This window comes from Atractosteus spatula, chromosome 12, assembly GCF_055471065.1.
Source record: "Atractosteus spatula isolate fAtrSpa1 chromosome 12, fAtrSpa1.hap1, whole genome shotgun sequence".
Lineage (NCBI taxonomy): Eukaryota > Metazoa > Chordata > Actinopteri > Semionotiformes > Lepisosteidae > Atractosteus > Atractosteus spatula.
In genome coordinates, this window is record NC_142717.1 from 14,763,734 (window position 1) to 14,782,719 (window position 18,986).

The window sequence follows — 18,986 nt, forward strand, 5'->3', positions numbered from 1 at the left end:
GGATCTTTAAACAGCATTTTTACTTTTACATGAAATTTAGGTTTTTAGTTGTTTCAAGAGTAATTGAAAACCATTTTTATTACTCAGTGCACAGTTTGATTTGAAAGAAAATCATGAAAAGTGAACAAAACTGCATTTCAAAGAATTCTAAAAAGTTTATAATGAAATTATTATAGCCTCATCTCATCAGATGTGAGACGTTAAACAAAGCTGAATCTGGTCTGGGATAGTGTAGATTCAAGGAAATCCAAGTGGCTGTTACTAGTGGTGTTGGTAGACCACTAAGTGGCACTGTTCTCTCTGAGCCAGAATTTCCAAACCACTATCTCATTATCTGCTGTAGAAGGTACTATCCCTTGGATGAGACCTTAAACAGAGATTGGGACCACATGGTCATTAGGTTATTAATGACCTTAAAATAGTAAGGGCATTAATCCCAGTGTTTTAAGGTCCACTCAGGGCTTGTACTGTCTAGAATAAAAGCAAACTATTTCCTGTTAGTTCAATTGATAAAACAATTTCTCACTTCGGTGTCTAATTTTCTGTGTAGTGGGCCTGATGTAACATAATGGCTGCAACCCATCACCCATGTTAATGTTGTACTTAGTTGGTGGATGAAGTGGTTACTTTTCTACAGTATGTATAAAGAGCTCTGAGATACTTTGGGTTGCAAACCCTTATATTAATATAAGCAACTATTTTATTATTGTTTTTGTGTGTGCTGGTGTACCAGGAGATTAACTCCAAATATCAGTATTTCCTATCTTTAAGGCAAAACAATGTGCACTCTTTGAAGTGGTGGGAGTCAGCCTGATTGGAGCCCTATAGATTACCTTTATTTATTACATGAACTGCAGCCAGAACGATCCCATCACCCAGGTAAATGTTGTACTTAAGTGGTGCATGAAGTGGGTCCTTATCTGTCAGAACAGCACCACAAACTGCACTAATCAAAAAGTGGATTGATATAGATGTTGAATGATTTATGCTCAAAGTATATTTTATTGTGCTTATTATAGCATTTATTCATGCTAGATTAATCCCTGGTTAATGCAGAGGCCAGGTTTCGAAATTTCTAAATGTTCAGACAATTGTATTGAGGTCAGCTGGCCAGTATTTTGGGGACAATGCAGTATAAAGATGGAAAGGAACAAGTAAAGGTTTATTCCATGCTGGAAAGAAAATAGACACAATGTTTCCTTTGCAGCCTACACATGCTGACGCAGCTACCTACTTGAACAGTATAAAGATGGGCCTCATTACTGTATAAATGCAGTTTAGATAGGCTATGTTTAGATGTTACACACCTCTGAAATTCTAACCAAAGAGAAAATACTGTAGCAGCGTGAGAGGACCACCAGCTTTACAGATCAGACTACAAAGATCCTCTAAATTTTTGGTAATCTAAGCACAGAAGAGACCAATCTTGGAATTTAGTTATAGCTGTAAAGGAAATGTATTTCCTTTTTGGGGTATCCACAAGGCAAAAGAAATCGCTCTTATGTTATGAAGGAAGGTTCCCCTTTTAGTTAGAATGTGTTTAGGGAGTTATTTTGTCCTAAGTAAGGTCTATCATATCGGTATCATATATTGTCCTGCTGGAAAATCAAACCTTCTGGAATGATATAGAAGGAAAAACCATTTGTCTTGAGAGTTTCATCAATGACTTTCAGAGTAACACAGCTGTCCTCAAACTCCACCATAGACATTGTTATGATGAAAGGGATTTCCCCCCACAATGTAACAGTCGCCATACGGTCACCATAATGTCCCCATACACATTGTCTTACATCAGATCTGTTAAAGGCAAAATGCCATTTATCAGTAGATAAAACACTCTACGACTCTCTCTGCCAGTGCCTTAGATGTCCTCTGTTGCACAGAAGATGGCATTTAGCTGTGAACATTACCGTGAATATGCAGGTCTCTGAAAATGCTAAGTCATTTTCATGCAAATGGGCTATTCCGGTGATTCAGAAATTATTTTTTCATAGAAGTGTATAGTATTATACAGTAAGTACTGCTGTCTGAAGATGACTATCTTGAAGATGACTATCAGACAGCAGTCGGTGTCTGAATGATAGTTTAAACAGATGTGACAGGCCCAGGCTGGTGCAGTATCCCTGCCCAGGAAGTGACCTCCCCCACAGTGGATGTTTCTTGATTTCTCTGGACTAGTTTTTAATTGCTGGAGTAGAACATTCCATAACATTATTTTGAAATCACATTCCTTTACATCAGTATTTAGTTATTTCAAGGATCAGTACTGTTCATATAATAAAAAAAACACATTTTCACTATTTAAAATGTAACATTATGTTTGAGCCTAATGAGCTAATGATGCAAAGCATGGAAGTTTTGCGTTTTCATTCTGCATCAAAATAATTTTGCCCAACAAAGGCACTATAAGGATGTTTCCATGGTAACAATTGACTATAATTATGGACTAGTCTTTAGATCTTTAGATCTTCAATACAAAAAAAAGTATTTTTTAAGATCATAAAATAGGCTGTCCTAGTTTTCATCTTTTTGCTACTTCACATAGTAACAAGCTCATGCTACCTTCAGTATCCTTTTGACCAGTCACCTCTACCTTATCCTGTCCTGGCAAGTTTTCAACAATGGAAAATTCCCCTGGGAAGTCATTTCAAGCTTGGGAATGAGCAACAGTGTTGAGGTTATGGGACCTATCACATACTGTACTCAGAGCAAGTGATCTTACCAATAAAACACTAAGACAGGGGTGTATGGAAAACCTTATAAACCGTCAGAATAGCGCCATAAACTACACCAATCCAAAAGTGAACACCTAATGTGATATTGAATGATTTTTGTTCAAAGTATATTTTATTGTACTTTTTATAGCATTTATTCATGCTACATTAATGTCTGTTTATGTTTTAATTACTGAGGTTAATAAAGTGACAACTTAAATGTTTGCATTGTTCTTTATATTCAGAAATACAGTACAGTACAGTTCAGAAATAATCTCTATTGCAATCATTTTTCTAAAAAGGGCAATAAACTCCAAAACAGTTTCACCAGGAAGTAATTAATCTGTTATGTTGGTCTAGAAGACTTAGTGTTTGATCGCAATAACAACAAAGATATTTTGGAAAATATATCCTAGAAATGTGGCTGCTTAAGGCACAATTTTCAGACAAATTAGATTTCATATTCCAGTCTGTAATTAAAATTTACCTAAGACAAGAAACCTGACACCTAAGTTATCAATTAAATGTCAAGAAGTATATTCTATATAGTGATTACTGATACCAGTAAACATTAATTCTAAGCTGTCTGTTCTCAGACGTCTATTTCTCCTTCAGTAGCAAAATCAACATCAGCAGACCAAAGTGCTGAAATAATAGTTTTCAGGACCTAACACATATTGGTGAAAAATTACTACTCTCAGTGACGTTAAAGACTGATCAAGAGCACAGTTTCCTTTCAATGTACAGTATATCATATATATTTATCATATCATATAGTTATCATATAGTTTCCCCTCAGTATAAAGTATTCAAAACCTTTTTTTTTCATTTGAGGCACCAGAAAAGGGTTCTGTAACAGTTTTGGCAAAAAGAAACCTCTACAGGCTTCTTCTCTTCACCAGACAGTGTGTGGCAGATTGCTATCAAAAAGATTTACTAAATATCTAAATAAAATCTACTGTTAAATTCAAATACATATGCAAAATAATAATAAATACTAATATTTATTTTTTATATATTATGTTTAATTATTATTATATCTTCTTGAATTATTATCTGTCTCATGGAATAATTTATAGGATTTGTGAGAGGAACATTCAGGTAGTGTATATTGTAATATGTTTTCATATGCACTGATATCTTTGGTAAAATAAAAAAAGTTATTCATAAAATCTATTTTCAACTGTGGCATAATTTAACAAATAAACGAACATAGAATATGTAAGGAAATCTTTTTAAAGTTTGTCAGACATTTTTACATGTATTTCTTAAATTTTTGTCAGTTCTGTCATTTTAATTTTTTAAGTAAGAACATCATACTTAATTGATGCACCATTTGGAATATTTATTTGTTGTTGCTTATGTTGGTCTTTTTGAAACATGTCAAAGAATTTAAGAAATCCATGTTATGCACAGTGTACTTTAAACTAAAACATAATTTTAAATGTTAAATTACCATTTTTATTGTTGTTGCTTTTATTGTATATAGCATTGGGGACTGAATGTTGAGCATCTTTTTGAAAGATAAGAATGTAGGTATTGTTCCATACCTAGAAAAGTCACATAATTTGTTTTTGATGTCATCATTAAGTATTGTGATGCCTCAAATAGTTTACACTCCCTTGCACACAATTCTTATCCCAAAATCAACTTATTACTGTAAAGTAATACTTTCAGAAAAAAAGTGCCCCTTGTTGAATGGACAAATACACTTTTATTACCATTAATGGGTAATTCTATATTAAAACTAGCAGAGAGGATTATATTTCATAGGAATTTTTTGCAACTTTCTTCCTTTATAATTATTGCCTGTTGTTTCTGTAATGAGGTCATTAAAGCAGAAAGCCATCTTGTGGTATCCTCTGGAATGACATGCATAACTAGGTCTGTACCTTCTATTATCCTTAGTATCATTCAATTAATGTCTGTTACAAAAGGCAGTAGTTTAGTTTATGATCTTACTTCAAGATCAAATTCAGGTCCTGTAACCTTCCCATATCTACTGATTCCTACCTGAAGATAAACATAACAAAACCCATTGTGAGCTTTGCTAAATTATGATAGTTTTTTTTGTGTACTGTAATTCTCATACTTGAAAATCAAAAATGTTTTACAAATTCATATATCAAAATGAATATCAAAAATTCAAAAACGACAGTGAATATATTGTTGGTTTCATGGGAATTTTTTTATTTCTGTCAAAGTGACAGAACTATTTTTGCAAAAAACATTTAAGTGTGTACAATTTTTCCTCACTCAAAGTATTCAGGACACTTTGAATACATGGATAGAAGTATTCTAATATACTAGAGCTCAAATGAAAACAGGAACCATAGTTGTAATGGTATCTTTTACCATTTACCAATGATTTTTCAGTGTTTTTCTTTCTCTTTTACAGTATGATGGCAAAATTTAAATATGTGCAAATCATTCAGAGAACAATCCATTTAGAAAATGAGGTATTTAATGGTAAGAATATGACTAAATATGAAACTTCGTGAGCTTTGTGTGGAGTCCCACAACCACAATAAATCTGTACTTTTCGGGGAAAAATTGATTAACTGGCAATTACAAAAACGGAGGCACAGGCCAAGTACATAAGTGGTTTCATTACTCTTCCTATTGCTGTGTTTAAATCTGCATACATGAACTAAGTCACACATATTCTTAAAAGGGCACAGAATGCTGATTAACTTGTTATTTTATCTTCAGACTGCACTTTTACCTTGAGTTCCATGATAGCTATAGGGAACCATAGTGGTTTACTTGAGTATTTCAACAAGAAGTGAAAGGGAGCCTCTTTCATTTAACATTAAATGATAAATAACTCCACAGTGATGGTGTGTCATAAATCATGGAGTAAACCCCATATTTTAGGATTTTTGATTTAGGATTCACAACAAAACCAGAATAATGTGATCTTATTTGCTGCAAATAAGTACAGGGGGACAGCGGATTAAATAAATAATTAAATGCAAAATGTAATTGGAACTTTGAGAAACTAGTAATAGGTTTATTCCATGCTGAAAAAAAGAAGAAAGAAAACACTTTGAGAAACTGCTGCTTCGCAGCTTTGCTCTTGCTTTACTCTCATTAACTTTGCTGTGCTTTATTTATACAATTGTGTAAGGGCAATGGGATCGCAGCAGTTAGCATATCACGGTTGTGCAGGCAGATAGAAACCTGGCATCTACAGATTTTGCAAGCAGAAAAATACAATTTTTCAATAGAAGAGACGAGGAAATTGCTTGAGTAGTTTTCTTGATTTCTAACTAAAGTGCAATATCTGATAAGTTCTAAACTGTTGTGGTTTACAGCTTCTAATAAGAACTCATTAGAAGTCTTATGTATCCATATACTGTATATATATACATACTGTAAGTGTGTAGTAACCCACTAGTGTATTTCAGTCTTATCAGTGTAATGTTATAAAAAACATTCTGTGAAGTCATAATACCCTTCTTGACAGGACTGTGGGCAGACCAGCTCTTAGCAAAAGGAGAAGGAATGCATGCATCCAGGCAACTAGTTGTTAATCCAGGAGTTTGCTGCCAAATCTGCCATTTGCTGAAGTGACGTACAGTATGAGGGCTACTCTGATGGTGACAAAACATTTTATTAGGTACAGTATAGAAGAATAAATCAGATTAAAATTTACTTTTATACGGTTTCGTTTGGTACAGGTCCTAGCTCTGAATGTTAAAGTTATTAATGTGGCTCTGTTAAATTACTGTATGAAGGGTGCTGTTTATTATTTTAATGACCAAAAATAGCAAATACTGAAGTTCTGGAAGACTCATGTCAGTCACTTACAGTCATACGGTAAATGAGAGAGGAAGGAGCCTTAAAAGTCAAATGAGGAATAGTAATGACTCATAGTATGAACCACAATGTCCCCCATTCACTAGACTGTCAAATGCAGTTGCTTCTGCATAGTGAGATGAAGATCCTTATGCCAGTCTACCTAATCAAACCAATGTGGCAGTTGAGACAATTCAGAACTCATTTGAGGACTCACAGTCATTAAACCTGTCTGGATTTAAACTGGCTAATTCTAGGTTACAGTGCTCATTCTATATTATGGTTTAATCCTTTTAAATTATAAATCTTTAGAGAGAACCAGACTTAAAGTATTTTGATGATGAAATATTTTTTATTTCAATGCATAAATAAATGCAGCAGAAAGAATAATACCAGCTGTAAAAATGATTATCACAAAGGAGCTAAAGTACATATGGGGACTACATATACCTATTAAAATTCATTAAGATTTTTGTATATACATAGATTTTATTTTTCAAGCTTTATCTAGAAAAATACTATAAAGATATGCATAATATCTGAGATTTGCCTGGGGTTGTAATAAGGAGAAAAGTACATCATTTGGACAAAGTAGAGCTTCGAACTCTGAACTTTCATCACAAGGGCTTTCAATCAGAAAGCATGGAAAATGAACCTCCTGGAGAATATTGTACACACTGTTTTGCCCTAGATATTAGCTTCTGAATAATCTTACATTTTAATAAAACGGTTTCTCTGAACAGGACCAATTGCAGATTTTAAGGAGCACAAATGTCAGTTCAGCTTCAGCTTTTGCTAAAAAAAATACAAAACTGCACCCCTCAGATTACTTGGTTTCAGTTTGAAAAAGGCAACAGAGGTGCAAATTACAGAAATTATGGGAATGACTTGCATTACACCTCCATTACGTGTGTCATAAACCTTCTGACCTAGCAGACCTACACTTCTAATACTCATTCATTAACTATTAAAACACTAGAAAGTAATAATCTCTTTTAAAAAAAACTGTGGCCTCATACATTATAACAAGGCTCACCATCTAAAGTCTTCTCATGGTATACATTTTTTTTTCATACTGCTGTTTGTAATTTTGGGAAATGTCTAAATTACACTTTTACACATAGCTTGTTATTGTAACTTTGCGCCATTTTTATTTTGTTTCTGTTCTGTAAAAGCAGTTTAGGAGAAAAGGGTCTGATATAAATGTACTTGAAAACTAACGTTGACAGTGCAGAAACCATTGCAAAGACGAAGAAGAAGTACTTAACCTTTTGTGGAAATTTATCTGAGGGTTTTGTAGAGGTCACGGACTTCAGATCGGTTTGTAAAACAATACAATTCCTGTAAAACTATTTTCCTGATTGGTGAGAAAAGACAAAAGTTAACAATAGCTCTACTGTTTGTTTCTTTAACTCTAGCCATCAAGCGTGGTTGGAATTTCGAGACATATTCTACATGCATTTTACTGTGGAAATGTGTTGTCTGAATACTGGAAGATGGACATTCTTGTGTTTTGGAATGTAGTTTGTGCGGTGAGAACTATGAGTTACTCCTTCCACCTGGAAGGATTTGATTATGTTACTGTTTTTTCTGCAACAGGGACCTGCACAACAAATTCATAACTGTTTAGTTTAAAATAACCCACTATGTCCAAAAATCTGTTTATAGAAGTATACAGTATACTGTACATAGATATAAATATATTTTTGTGATTTTAAAATCTTTACTTTTTATGTGTCTCTGGCATGCATCTTTGATGTGAAAGACGTTTTTGACGCCCACTTCCACTGGCCAAAGGGTCATGCATGTTTTCAGTAGAAACCATAGTAACTAGAAGCAATTTGAAGTGTCAACAAATTGGCATCTAATCCATTCAGTTTCCTTCTAAACTGCCTATAAAAAAATTTGTGGGAAATGACTGATGGTAAAACCAATGTATAGAAAACAAAGCATTATTTATAAAAAAAATTCTAGCAAGCTTCCTGCAAGATGAAACATTATATGATTGATACTGTATATGAAAGGATAATTTGGATTTTTATCTGAAATACTTCTTTTTTTACTTTTTTTGTTACTGTGGTCTGTTCTTACTATAAAACAATAATTATGCATTGAAAAACCATGTGATTCATATGTCATAAATGTGGATTCATTTTATTTCAAATATTAAAACAAATGAACTGATAATTAGCAGAATTCGATTTTTGTAACTATATTATTGAAACACGCCAGGGTGTCAGTTTCTTTAATTTGTCTGAATAGTTTGTTCTTCACTCCTACAGCTGCTTGTGGAAAAAAAAATGAACACAGGACAAACATACTGTCTCCACACAGATACATTCCAGTTATGGAATTAAACCCAGGCCCTCAGTGCTGCAAGGCAACGCTACTAACCACTGCACCACTATACTGCCTGTCACTGTGCTACCATGCCGCCCAAATCAACACTTATATTTTAATATTCTGTTTACCTTTTTACCTCTTTTCCACATTATCTTGAAGATGAACATCATTAGCCAAAAATATAATTTCTCATATATTAATTCTTTGCATCCAGTGTTTCCCAGCTTATGTCTTTGCTTAATATTATTTTGCTAGCTGAATGTAACACATTTCTAGTTTACTAACTAGAAGAGAAAATAGATTATTGACATAGACATGGAAGATCCTAAAACAGATACGTGTGGTACTCCAATAAGTATACAATTCTGTGAAAAAGTATTTTCCCCTTTCAGATTCTCTGTATATTAGCATTGTTGTAATTTGTTAATAGAGCTTCATGTGGGCCATAGAGATATATAAAGAGATTCTTAGTGAACAAATAATACCAATGTTTGTTGATTGTTTCATTTATTTCATGTATTTAGTCATCCAACATCCAATGGCTCTGTGCAAATAAGTTAATGGTACCCTAGTTTAATCAATTCAATTAAAAAGATAACAAGAGCCAGCTGTGTGAGAACTTTATTTTTGAGCCAGGCCTGCACTATATAAAACTCACAACATTTGGCTCTCATGAGCAGAGTGATGCAATAGTTACAAGGGATACACCCTCTATTGGATTCCAGGGCACATGCAGACAAACATACATACACACAGTCACACCAGGGCCAGTTTTCCCAGACTCCATAACCTACCAGTGTGTATTTGTATTGTGGGCGGAAACCAGAGCATCCAATGGAAACCCACATGAACAATGAGAGATCATTAAAAATCCACACAGACAGCAATGAAAAAAGAACTGAACCCAAGAATGGTACCATTCCACATTAATTTGGCCCCAGTGTCCTGGCCAATTTCCCCCCTGGCCTTTATTAATCATGCCCTCCTAATAATCCCCATCTATGAATTAGCTTCATTACTCTAATAGCTGACAGCTGACGTGTGATGAGTGTACTGGCACACTTCGGCTACCATTGCATCATCCAGGTGGATGCTGCACATTAGTGGTGTTGGAGGGGAGTCCCCATTACCTCTAAAGCACTTTAAGTGGAGTGTCCAGAAAAGCACTACATACTGTAAGTGTAATAATAATAACCTACAGGTCAGAAAATGTTTAGAAGACCACAGTATATAAAGTAGTCAAGCCCTTGAAACTCCTATAGTCCATAGTTTTTCCTCTCTAATTTGGCTTACCAGCTCTATGTTTATATACCTATCCGAAGTATTATTTATGAAAGCTATATTGTGACATCTCAGTCATTCATACTTTCAGGAACTTGTTTTTTACTCTGATCTACTATTGTAATTTTCCCCAAATGCACATACAATTTCTTATTTTTTAGTCTTTTTGTGCACTATCTTTTAGAATAAATAAAAACTAGCTTTGGGTGGCTATTACACAAATTAGTTAATTGCTTTTAAACACACTTACTGGCTAATTACCTTTTTTTGTGTTTATTCCTTAAATTGAACTTCATCTTGTTAGTAATTATATTGCTAAATATTTACATTTGAACAAACTTTAGTATGATCCCCTTGTAAATGTCTTTCATTTACAGTGGATTTTTATTATCATTTAAAAGTTTAATATATAAAACATAGTTTTAAAAAGTAATTTTTTTAAATTGTTGAATTCGATTCTCCCTTCTCCCTTATATTTACAGACACTATAGTTCTCCTCTTATTACACCACCTCAATAGAGAATTTCACCCCTTGTCTATAATTTGTGTTAACTATCTACTGTAACTAGTTTGCAATCCAAATATGCACATTACATAGCGCTTTTCTGGACACTCCACTCAAGGCGCTTTACAGGTAATGGAGACTCCCCTCCACCACCACCAATGTGCAGCATCCACCTGGATGATGTGACAGAAGCCATAGTGTGCCAGAACACTCACCACACATTAGCTATCGGGGGGGAGGAGAGCAGAGTAATGAAGCCAGTTCATAGATGGGGAGTATTAGGAGGCCATATTTGGTAAGGGCCGATGAGAAATTTGGCCAGGACGGGGGGGGGGTTACACCCCTACTCTTTTTCAAGAAACACCCTGGGACTTTTAATGACCACAGAGACAGGACCTCGGTTTTACATCTCATCCGAAGGACGCGCCTGTTTACGGGTGTCCCCGTCACTATACTGAGGCATTAGGACCCACATGGACTGCAGGGTGAGCGTCCCCTGCTGGCCCCACTAACACCTCTTCTAGCAGCAACCTTAGTTTTTTCCCCAGGAGGTCCATCCAGGTACTGATCAGGCTCACACCTGCTTAGCTTCAGTGGGTTGCCAGTTGTGAGTTGCAGAGCGATATAGCTGCTGGCTATTACCTTAAATGTCTGTTTTCTTCAATTTGGAAAACCTATTAAAGTCTCCAATCCTGCAAGGTTTCATTCCAATTTAGCATATTGGCTTAACTGGGCTAGTTTAACAACTTTTCTCAGGTCCAGGTCAAAGATCAGTGACCATTATACTAAAGTGTAAAGCATATACAGTAGATGTTCCTGTGAGATATAAAATAAAACATAGTACAAGACTAAAGGTGTGGAAAAGGATTTCATTTGTTGCTGTTGCACTTAATTTGCTTTATAATGGTGCAACTGTGCATAAGAGCAAATCATAACAGCACATTCGATCTGTGTTTTAGAAATCCCACAGCTAAGAAAAAACATGATACAGTGGACAACATTAAGGTGCTATTGTATGTTCTTTGAGTTGTATTGTTTCTGAAAACTGTAAAAGAATTCACTCTAAATAACAGATACTTTCTGGCTTTCAAAGCCTTAAGCATTCATTGTCTAATCATTGAATGAGGCTTTTTCCTAGTTCTTGAAGAAAGCTGTTCACTATCATTTTTTTTCGAAACCCTTTTGACTTTTACCATTTATATTTCATCTAACATCACTGCTAAGATCATCTTGATACCATCTTCAACACATTCTTCCATTTCACAGACCTCATTTAAACATGAAACAACCTACACTATCATATCAGTAGAGGATTCGAACATTAAAGTATTTGCTGCCACCTACATGTATATACGATATCTTCTTCACAAATAGTAGTGCCTGCATGCACAAAGGGGATTATAAAGTAACTGCTTGATTTAACAAGTGTTCATTCCCCCTATACTGTAAACCAGAGGAAAATAGATAACATACAGTGGTAATCCTGTGCGCTATAAAAATAGGCTGCTGTTATGCTTATTGTGCCACAACTCTAATTGAGAGTTCTCTTGTCTAAAGCACATAGGTTTCAGCTTTGGGAAAATCCTCTAATCCACTTGTTAGGAACATGGCCTTTGTTTGGGGATTTGTAGGTGACATGTATGTAATGTGTGATACTGGTTAAACAAAAGAGTGGTTTTGAAAGTCTGAGCCTATACAAATCATAATTTGCACTGCTTCACTTGAGAACTGCTTATCTATTGCGATCTCATAACAAATTTTGCGTTTTTCAGCTGAAATAATTTAAATTCTGCATAGAAAAAACCTTATACCAACGCAAAATAAATTGACTATACAGAATTTTAGGTTTTCTCTCAATGATTTGGGAAAAATGGCAAAAAAGTGCAGAAAGTTTGAAGAGACAAAAATACAAATCAAAGATGATTACTGAGTTGGTCTGATATTATTTCAGGACACTCCTTACATTTTTGTGAAGCATTAATTATGGATTTTGACTTTGTTTAATACTGAAATTGAAAAACGACGGTTCCGGCGACATTATTACACTGATTTTTTTATAAAGTAGTGTATGTGAGATAAAATGGAAAGACTTTGGGGAGAGACGGTCATAGATACGGTATAAGCGTTATCATATCACGTAATGCAAAACATCGCTCGCTTATGTTTTATGTGAGGAAAAGAGGAAACTCACAAGTTTAAAACCAGTATCTGTCCATAAAGAAAAAAACAAAACTTAAATAATCACCATGCGTTATCCTACTGAAGTAGTGTGTATAGCAAATAATTTGTCTCATTTGTCATATAGCTGCATTTTAACTGTGTAGTGTCACATCAATCTGCGGGTCACCAGATGTTTAGTAGAAGTCTAGATTGATAGAAATTCTTAGTTATATGAGATTAAATATACCAGGCTCAAAGAAAAAACGTCTTCGACATATGTAGTAATGGGAAGCATACTATACACTTCCTATACTTAATTAAAAGTTAAAAATAAACTTAAAATATTATCTCTACATTGAATGGAATTACAGTAAAACACATTATCTTTACAAGAACAGCAGAGCACGGTGTACTTTATATACAGTATACATATTAAATACTGTGAACAACGTGCTTTCTAAAATGATACACGCTACTCTAATCTGTATTATATATAACTATTAACTATACTTTAACGATGCTATATATAAAACATGACAGTATTTTGTTTTGAAATGGTTAAAAGACATACCTTTGTCCAAAAGTTTAATTTTCATTTGAAATAAAATTGGTCACATTACAGGTATTAAAAGAATATGTATCGATAAAAGAATTTATTAATAGCTTTTCTTATTACTTATTAGCTACTTCTTCGCAGCTGGTAATCACAGAAAATGAATCCATAAAATCTTCAGAATAAAAGTTTTACCAAAGGTACGATGCATTATTGATTCATTTTGACCATTTTTGCGATCGCTTTCCCTTGTCTCTTCTCCGTTTTATTGTATTGGATTTTCCGAACACTGAAATTGTAAAGAAAATAAAATGTAAAATTTAGAAATGCCACGAAGAACATTTAAAGATATAAAAAATACAAATACATTACAATATTTCAAACTTAGGCAGATTTTTGCAATATGTTTTTGTTTTCCTGGTGCACAATGTTTGAAAACACCTCGCACCCAGTGTTTATCAATGATACTTAAATACAATAAGAAATAAAACTTAAGAAATAGAGTCTCTTCTGGACTGACGGTTATGATGATGATGATGATGATCATCGTCATCATCATTCCTACTCTACTACTGAAAATATAGAATTCAGGATATTTTAGTGGTTTTGAAGTTCTTCAACTATTTAGGAACACTGCTAATAATTTCGCTCGTCTTGACTGCGTTTAAGAGGGGAAAGGTTTTATTAGGATGGTAAAGTATGTCTATGTTATTGCAATACCGTATCTGAAAATGAAACATTTTGTGGTGGCACTGCGCGATACGCCTGTTTTATGGTTAACCAGGAATTAATATTTAATTCCGAAGTCTAGATGCGCTGTTTAATCTGCGTGATAATTCAAGGCACGTATAGGTTATTCTCATTTGACTTTGTTCATGTTACCTTGTTACATATTACAGTGTTTCGTTATTATTGCAAAATTATGCATTTTCTATTAATGTAGACAATTTTATTTTTTAGACACGAAAGTACAACAAAAACAATGTGTTTTTCTTTAGAAATAAACCACATAAAAAAGTCCAAAATATTATTAATGTATTTTAATAACATCCCCTTTCTTGTCAAGTAAGCATGTGGGGTACAAACACGAACACAGATAAGTGAGACAGGGGGCAAAAACATCCTTGCAGTCCTCACTTCTCCCCGGTTACTGTGAAGCTGTCTCCCCAGGGAACCAGCTTTGAAAACCGCTATAAAACAGCTCAAGGCTTCAGAAATGCTACGCCACAGCTGGCAAATCACCGATTTGAACATCAGAAACTGGGAGGGGTCGACTCGTTTACCTGACTTCCTTTCAGAAAACCCTCCTCCCCTTACTCTACCCCATTCCTTAACCCGCGCTGATCTCACTTGCATTCATTCGATTGACTCAAAACTGCAGCGGAGGAACAGTAGCACAGAAACACTGTCGCTGCAAGCTTTGATCTGAGGACTTTTTCTTTATTGGATCTCTCAGGCGGGGAACAACTCAACTGACTTCGTAACTTTTGATGGAAAACGGGAAATTTGACATCGTCTGCTAACTTTGGCATCTTTAAAGGTATCGTTTTTTAATTTTCCCAACTACGGTTACTAACACCTGCTATGATCTGCCTATGTGCGTTCTCTATCAAACCCAAAAGTTTACCTTTGCTCTTATCTCATTTACTTTTACTAGAACTCTTACTAGTTATATTTAGATAAAATAATTAATGATCTCTGAAGAGCTAAATTACGTAATGTCGATATAGTCAGTCTAAAGTTATTTTTCTTAAATAATATTTACCTTATAAACTTCAAAGTAAAATGAATCATTGTATATATGATTTATGATTACAGAGAAAGTAAGGTGATGGAAATATGTCTCTATACTTTTGCCCAACCCATACGTTGTTTTTCCTTATAAAATAAAGACACAAACGTGTTTTGGAAACGGGAAGCTGGGACAATGATAGGCAAGAAACACCGAATAGGTACAGTGCAATAATTTCGTATACCTTTAGTAATTTGCTCTGTGATTTCGGGGAGGGGTGAGAGGGACAAGGGGAGACTACAGTAGAATTTCACAACTATAACGGTGACTGCCATTACCAGTCATTTTAGAAGGGTTTTAGATGGATTACAAATCCCTGTACTGAAGAGAATGTAAACCACTGTTAAAGTTTTGTTTTGCATCTAATTAACTATGATGAAACTTGAGACCCAGTCAGTGAATCTGAATTGCACCGCTGCGACTTTCACCTACAGCGCACCTGAAGTACATACTGTAGATAATGTAGTTGACGTTAAGGGAAGGATGTAGTGTAACGTAATGGATACTGTCTTGTACCGTTTAGAGAGACTAGTACTGTCTTAAATCTAAGTTTAGTGACTTATGTGATCTGTAAAAAAAACAGACTTTTAATCTGAAGTAAGGGTGTAAATATAATTCCCGTGAAAATAAGATTACATAAAAACATGAATAGAATATACGCTGAATTAATTCCGTTACGAGATCGTAAATAATTTAAATTAAGACGTTGACACTCAATGTACTGTCAAACAGCTTCAGATGCTTCTTGGAATTTATGAGGAGTACCTGAGATGCATAATTAATTGCATTTTTTCATTATTTGTTTTTTAATTTAAAAACTTTTCTCGTCTTCGTTACATTTTCTAAGATTGCTCTATCTTTACTATTTGAAATATTACTCCATCATATATAAGGTAAATCTGGTGGAAAACGCAGGATTGCTTGAGGAAGTGAGGAAGATGTCATCATTCAAAAAGCTCTCTAAATCCATAAGTTATCTAATGAGTACCTTTCATCACTAGAGTTTATTTTAATGCAAAAGATTGTTACCATCCATACATTTATTACTGTACATAAGTTTATAGTATCACTACAGTTTACTTTCCATCAGTAAATAATAGGCTGTTTAGCAGTTTCCTAAAACTTGGCACATATTATTCATGTGCTTGAATTGTCTGGCTAAGTTTCCACCAGATATTTCATTTTAGACTGTAATCTTTCCTGAAATACAGGTAGGGGCTTTTAAGACTACTGCTATAAAACGGCAGTTACCAAGGATACTGGCGTTAAGTATAAAATTTGGAGAAAATAAAAAAACTTTTTATCCCCAGTGGATCAAATTTACATGAAATTGGCAAATGTATGTCTGTTGAGTACTTAGTGGTAATAAATGTAGTTGATCTGTAAAAAAAAAATAACTGAATTGCATACCGAAAGCTTAAAATGCTTCTGGTAACAGAAAAAAAGAACCTCTTACCAGACAAGATAATCAGAAGTATCTTTGAAAGCTTTAGCGCAATTATAGTTTGTACCTTCTATTTTGAAAACTGACCCAGAAGTTGTGTGAAGTTGTGAAAAGTTGGCAAATGTATATCTGTTGAGTACTTTGTGGTAATAAATGTTGTTGATCTGTAAAGAAATAACTGAATCACCTTTTCTCTTATACAATTTATACATTGTATGCCAAATTATACTCATACCTGTCAGAGAAGAATCAGAATGACCTCGTCTTAATTTCCACTAGGTACAGTAATCCATTAATTAGACTTACAGTTATGCATCCTTTAAAAAAGTCATTTTGCAATTAAAGGCCAGGCTTTTGAGTTTGAAGTGTATATATTTGAAAATAAACACTTTAAGTCCTTTGGAATCTAATGAAATTACCAGATGGGTTTGGTTAATTGGGGTGCAAAGGTGAATTTTGAAACACTGCGAGTGGCTGATTCTAAAATGAATAAATCTGTAACACTTTTCTCAGGAAGTGAAAAGCAGCATATCTGCTTAAAGAAAAAATATTTGTATTTGGTTGAGTACCTCAACACCCTTTCCAACTGGGAATGGAGATTTTTGCATGTGTGAGGTCAAAATTAATTATGAGCCTTTTCTGTGGTTTTGCTGTTGATGCATGATATTTTGACGTAAACGAATTGTTTTTTGAGTAAGAATGGTAAATGCATATGAGATCACTAATGGGAAGTTGTACTGTATCATTCAAGCAGTGCGTGGGTGTCTGTAAATTAGCTCCATTGTATTTTTTAGCTTTATGGTCCATTGTTGCACACTGAAGTTCACATCAGCAAAATTTAGTTTTTTAATCTTCGTTCTGTCATCTGTTCTAACATCTTTAATAGTGGAAAAATATTGTAAAACAAATTGCCTCAAAAATATTTCTTCTACAGTATAATCCGCTGCAACTATTTAACATGCATGTCGTGACAATCATGTTGATAAAACTGACATACTTTTGTTTTGCATCATTAAAATAGACCCATTTAGTCAAAAATACACTTAAAGTGTAGATTGATCTTAATTTAAAAATTTCCATGGAAAAACACTTTGTATTGCAGACACAAACAGAAATGTATGTAAACTTTTCAGTATAATGGAGAGAGGTCCTCTATAATGTATTTACTCAGTGCTGGGAAAGAATTGATTATTAAAATGGATTTTAATTTAGCTCCTTCTAGCTTTATATTATTCTTCAAGATTCCATTTTCATTTTGTTTATGGATTTTGGATCCTTTTAATAAAATATGTTATGAATCAATGTTTTCAGGGTTTGGAATTACTCCTCAGTAGAACTATCTACTAGGTTTAAGCGCTGTGCATCACCATTATTTGCAATGTTATTGACATACATTTGGAAGTAGCAAAAGCAAGTCAGCTTCTGTGGAAATCCAGTGAAGATATGTTTGTTTATTATCTACACAGTGGTTATTGATAATATTTTTTTTTACATTTTGTGTATTTTTAAGTTTAAACATTGGTGTTGTTTCTTAAAACAACATCACCTTAAAAATAATAGAAATACATACAAATAATGTAAACCTTATTCATTCTTCTATAAAGATAATATACTATTAAAAGGGGGATAAAGCATTAGAGTGGGTCCTGGACATCATGCACAAATAAGCTATAGCCTTGTGCTAGAGTTGTTAGAAATCATGTCAATTCTTGTAAGTCCTTTTAGACTTCTAAGGCAATTTATAAATTGTGAACGTTATTAGCAACATTCTCAGTCTTACTGTATACTTTCATAGATGACTAAAAAGTGTATTATGCATTCAGCAGGTGTGCAAGTGTTGAGCACTCTTCTGATCTTTATGCGAATGTGTTAACCCCGCTTGTTGGCATGACATAACTTCATTACATACTGTAAGCTCTGAGAAATTGTGCCGATAAAGAGATCCTTAAACCATAACCTGATATAGATTAAATGCAGATGCAGAACTGTACGCTCCTTAAGTACTATACTAATGCTCTAGGGAAATGCTGTTTATCAACTGCCAGTGTTTCGTTATTAATAAAAAACACAATTTACTCTTCACTTCTTAGGTTTCCCTCTTCTTCGATAAAACAAAACATGTTCAGACATTGTGATAAAATGGTGTTACAGCAGAACCAAAAATATGTGATTTCTTTAGAAAAGAAACGTTTCCATTAAGTGCCTGGTTTGAAGAATACAAAAGGGGCTGCTAGTGATACTGGAAATTCAATATATTCTTTAAACTAGGACAGTCTCCTTATGAAGTATTTAATGGATAGCTTATAAAATTAATCATTTTTTCAGTCATTTTTTCCCAGGACAAGAAATCTAGCAAATACAGTATGCGTTCTTTTAAGAATTTCAGAATGATG

The 18,986-nt window shown here is 34.0% G+C and overlaps 1 protein-coding gene across 5 annotated transcripts in view; it reads left to right on the forward strand.

Annotated features, from left to right (window-relative positions):
* Positions 1 to 14,682: 14,682 nt before the first annotated feature.
* The window catches only part of satb1b (SATB homeobox 1b), a 54,662-nt gene continuing 50,358 nt past the window's right edge, over positions 14,683 to 18,986 (forward strand). For 4 of the 5 annotated variants that reach the window (XM_088929362.1, XM_088929364.1, XM_088929365.1 and 1 more), the window contains exon 1: positions 14,821 to 14,897. The gene's annotated coding sequence lies outside the window, so the exon portion shown is untranslated. Of the gene's footprint in view, positions 14,898 to 18,986 lie in introns of all 5 variants that reach the window. The other variant, XM_088929368.1, reaches the window with a different exon arrangement.